Source organism: Ceratotherium simum, chromosome 20 (genome assembly GCF_057802395.1).
Source record: "Ceratotherium simum simum isolate JZ-2026a chromosome 20, ASM5780239v1, whole genome shotgun sequence".
In the NCBI taxonomy this organism is placed as follows: domain Eukaryota; kingdom Metazoa; phylum Chordata; class Mammalia; order Perissodactyla; family Rhinocerotidae; genus Ceratotherium; species Ceratotherium simum.
Window position 1 is genome coordinate 6,625,206 of NC_141919.1, and position 4,909 is coordinate 6,630,114.

A 4,909-nucleotide genomic window follows, 5' to 3' on the forward strand; every position below is an offset into this window, starting at 1 on the left:
CCTAGCATAGTGCTCAGAACAGAGTAGGCTCAAGGGTGAATAGCTTGTCCATTGACCAAAGGAAGAAAATGGAAATCCCTACATTCCCATGTATCCCAGGGATATGTGTAAGTGGCACTGAGTTTTTAGGGAGGCCAGTTCACGCTGGCCAGCCCTCCTCAATAACCAGGTCTGGGAGGAGGGTGAAGTAAGCAAAGAGTCTAGGGTGCAAATTTTGAGGGGGCACCCACTCTCAGTGTCAGGCAAGTGCAGGGTCAGCACCTGAGAGTGAGGGCCTCTTAAATTTTGCTCCCTAGGCACCTTACCTCACTCAGCCTGTTCCTGGACCTGCCTAGAGCAATCTATGGGTTTGTTTTGGATGAATATAATGTAGCAGTTAAGAGTGCAGACTCTGGACTCAGTCCAGCTTCCAAACCAGGCTTTGCCTCTTACTAACACTAACTAGCTGGAACCTCAGGTAAGTTACTTACCAGTAATCTCTCTAAACATCTGGTGTTATCTGCAAAACGAGGGTAATAGTTGCACGTGTCTTACAACCAGCCTGCTGTGAGGGTTAAATGAGGTGCTGCCTGGGAAGTGTCTGGCATGTGTAGTAAGAATGCATACACTCAAGTTTCCAGGGGAAACCTGCCAGCAGCTGCCCAAAAATGCAACCCAGAGTTGACTTCTAGGGCTCAGTAAGTGTCTAGAAGAATGTTACTTCTACAGCTGGTCACATAGGATTAATGAAGGGAGTGAAGAAAACACGTTGACTTTGGCCTGGGTTATGGTAATGGCAACATAGTACTTGTGGACAAACAAAGACTTTCTAGTATGCCCATTCTGGAGTCTGAGAAAATGAGATTTCCAGAGATAAAAGTCTTCCCTCTTAATTTATTATGATCTGTTTGCAATGTTTAGAGAAAAAAACTGATGCATGAGTGATCTGCAAAAAACAGTTTCATACTGGGCTGGGCCTGTGTATAAATTTTCCCCAGTTTTTAACCACAATGGGGGTTAGCAATAGTGCCAGCTGCAGTCTTCTGATGTGATCAGGTGAGTTAATCCTGTGTGATTAAAAGGTCCATGGACGCAGCCCAAGGTTTGAACATGTAGGCACTGCTTCCTAAGCGCCACAGTGCTGGTCATTCTGTTGTGGGAAACCTTCTTTGTCTCTTTTCATGAATGAGAAAACAGGACATGGTTCATGAGGGAATGGTGGGTGGTTTTGGAAGATTAGCTAAATAAGGCTACCACTGGAAAAAAAAATGTTGCATCTCTGGAAAAGAGAATAGTCAAATCTATTTTCTTCACTATTTTGTGACCATCATGGCAAGAATCATGAATGGATGCTAAAACTAGCAGCTGGAAAAATTTGATGAGGAGAAGGACACTTACATAGCCTCTCAGTGTCTCCCACAAAATTGCAGATTAATCAAAGAAAAAGAATAACAGAACTTTTATATTGGGGAAACCTGGAAGACCTCTTCTTAACCAAACGGTCACCAAGAATGGGACAAAGCGACAGCATGTGCCTCCTGATAGGATTCACTGAGGAGGACACAACGTCACTTCACAGTATTCCTACCCAAAATGCATAACCCAAATCTAATCATAAAGACATTAGACCCAATTGAGGGGAATTTTACAAAATAACTGGCCTGTATTCTTCAAAATTGTTAAGGTCACGAAAAACAAAGAAGGCACGGAGGCTGTTCCAGATTATAGGATACCAAAGATATATGATGAATAAATGTAACACATCATCCTGGAGTGGGTCCTGGACCATGGGAAATGTTTATTATAAAGGACAACAGAGGGACAATTGACCAAATTTGAATTTTGGTCACAATAATGTATCCATGTTAAATTTTCTCATCTTGATAATCACACTGTGGTTATGTAAGAGAATGTCCTCGGGTAACAGGCATTGGAGTATTTAGGAATAAAGGGGTATGATGTCTGCAATTTATTCCCAAATGATTCAGAGAAAAAGCAACATGTAAATGTATAATTATGAGAGATAGTAAAGCAAATGAAGTAATATGTTAATGGCAAATCTGATTAAGTTATGGGAGTTTTTATGTTATTCTTGCAACTTATCTACGTTTTGTACTGTATACTATATTTTGCGCTATAAAAAACAATAGGAACAACAACCAATAACATTCTGCTTTTCTTCACATTCATATGGATTTTAGGAAATTATTGGCTTTTCCCCTGGAGAAACAACCTACAGACAAAAAAGAAGTAGCACCACATTGTGAAATCTGCAAATCCCAGAGGTCAATAGCTTGAAGACAACCTGCAGGGACAGGGAAGAAAACAAATGTCACAAGAGACAGACAAGCACACACAAGGACAGCAAGCTGGGAATGACTGTTTTCAGTGCCACTGACCCGGCATACATAGTAGGTACTCTTTTTCTCCTGGCATCCACTGCCACCACCTCAAAGGGCTGATTTTTAGTCTGTGGTCTGAAGAACTCCTTTCAAAATGACACAAGAGTTGCTTTGAGGAGACATGCGATGAGAAAGGTTTATGAATGAGAATCATGCCAAAGTCCAAGGTCAGGGAAGAACCCACAGTGAAAAGTAAACTAAGAGTCAATGTTTCACCTCGTCAACCAACTGCTCCATTGGACCCAAGAAGGAATCTCAAAAACATTTGAGGCTTCAAATCAGCATATATATTGTGTCCCTACAAACCCTGTAGGGTTACTTTCCTAAGTAGATGGTGGTCAGCTTTTGCCCTGAAGCGACAGAGACAGAAAATGGGGCTTCCAAAGTTAAAAAATACAGGGTGGAAATTGTGCTTGCTTCAAAATGAATTGGCTTCATAGCTGCCTTTTCTCCTGGCCTAGCAGCTGCTTTCTCCCCTGTTGCTGCAGGTATTTATTGCCTTACACTTGAAATGAAAAGGAGAACTTTGAAGTGCAAGGACTAGGCAGTCCTGAGAGGGCAGGGCATCTGGAAGCACAGGAGTCACACACACTGTGCTCTGATAATGGCTTTGCCTACCTTTGGTCCCAAGAACCTATCCCTGAGGTCAGTCTGAAGTTTGTCTGAGAGCCTGGTGACAACTCCCTATCCCACTAGGGCTGTGGGATAGAGTGAGGTCTTCAGTGTTGCACAGGTATGAAATGTCCAGCGTCTAAAAAAAAATCCCAGTTGCTAGTGGACCTGGGCTGGTTCCCCCATCCCAGTTTTAGCAGGAAGTGGCCATGGCCATGAGGCTCCTGCTGAGCTCTGAGACTGTGGCGTGGGTGGGCACTGGTACCAGTACCAAGATGGGCATGTGCAGTAGGAACCCTGCATGTCAGGGCCCAGTGTCGGCAAGTGAGCTATAAATGAAGAGCCAGCTGTCACCTTTGGCAGAAGGGAGCCTGGGGGTGGACATGGAAGCATGTCAGGTTCACACCACAGGACGTGGCCTTTGAAGCCCCAGTTGGGCAAGATCACACTCCTCTGCTTGATGCAATCCAAGTCTTCCTTTCATGGCAAGTGCTTGGTCTTCATGAGGTAAGCCATGTAGATGGAGGGTGAATGGGGGGGATCCCAGTCTCACAGAGGACCAGGACCTTGCCTCCCTTTCCCCTGACACAGTCGATGAAGTCTGTTGCTTCTTGAAAGTGGGTGCTAATGTCAGTTGGGTGGCTGTCTTCTGTGGGGATCCATTTGTAGTGCAGGTGGGCTGTGCAGGCCTTGGAGATCCACTGAGAGACATTTGACAGGACCGTGTGGTGCATGTTGGTGAGAATCTTGCACTTGGATGAATGATGGGCACTTCCAAAGTCAAGGCTTAGAAGGATTGCAACTAGACCACCCTGCTCATGGTGTTGAGCACTGGTTTCCTACATCGGCTAGTGAGGGCTTTTTTATTTCAACCTTCTCTTCTGAAATGGCTTTTACATCCACACAACACTCAGGAGATTCTGAGTAGAAGGTCTCATATTCTCCTTTGGGGAAGTAGACCCACAGGGCTGCAGCTGGCTGAACTGGCCACTCACCACCTCAGAAGCCCTAATTTACATTTTTTAAGTCTCTGAAACTGTGTATTATCCAACATATTTCCCCCCATGTGGTTAATACAGATTCCATGCAAATTTTATTATTTCAGTTCAGAGTTGGGAAGGATTTATTTAACAACAACAACAACAAGAATACTGCTATTAATTGGGGTTAAGATTTTTGGTATAAGCGTTTCCTTTTATGTAACATATCCATAGAATGGTAAGATCTGTCAATACTAGATCAACTATAGGGCTCAGAATTATAGAGATGCCAAGCAAGTATCAGTGACATTAAATTTAAGGAACTTAGAGATGAACCCCAAATGTCATAAGTTGTCCATAAAATTTTCTGTTTAAGTCTAAAACTAAATGTTTAAATCACATCTTGAACTCACTCACATTTTCAGCCTTGCTCATCTGTACCCAGTTATTTCACATATTGGCTGAAGCTTGGAATGGTGTCAGGGCTCTTAAACAAGGTGCTAGAACCTCTGGAAATTGTACTATTATTTGACTGAGAAATATGGATATTTAATTTTATTCAATCTATGCTGCTAGAGACAGTTTACGAGTAGAAAAGGATTAAAAGACAGAAGTTTTACGTTTTCTCAAAATAATTTCCTTTGTTCTAAAAGGCTGAAATCTCTCTATTGAGAGAACTCAGGGTTTTTGTTTTGTTTTGTTTTGTTTTTACTGCTTGCCTTTAACATGTGTTGTCACTTTGGTTAAATGAATAACTAAGCATTATTTCACAGCAACCAGTACTTCACAGTGACACGAGATCAGCAAACATTTGATCTTGTTTGACCAAGTGTTTTTAAGCCTGTTGATATTTTCAACAAGCTTCCCCAAAATTCAAATCCTAAATGAAGTCATTCTTTTGATCTGAAAGTAACTTTGAGAATTTTCAGAGGGGCC

At 42.5% G+C, this 4,909-nt stretch overlaps 1 pseudogene; it reads right to left on the bottom strand.

Annotated features, from left to right (window-relative positions):
- Positions 1-3,186: 3,186 nt before the first annotated feature.
- On the bottom strand, positions 3,187-4,408 carry LOC101399435 (dual specificity protein phosphatase 5 pseudogene; annotated as a pseudogene).
- Positions 4,409-4,909: the final 501 nt, after the last annotated feature.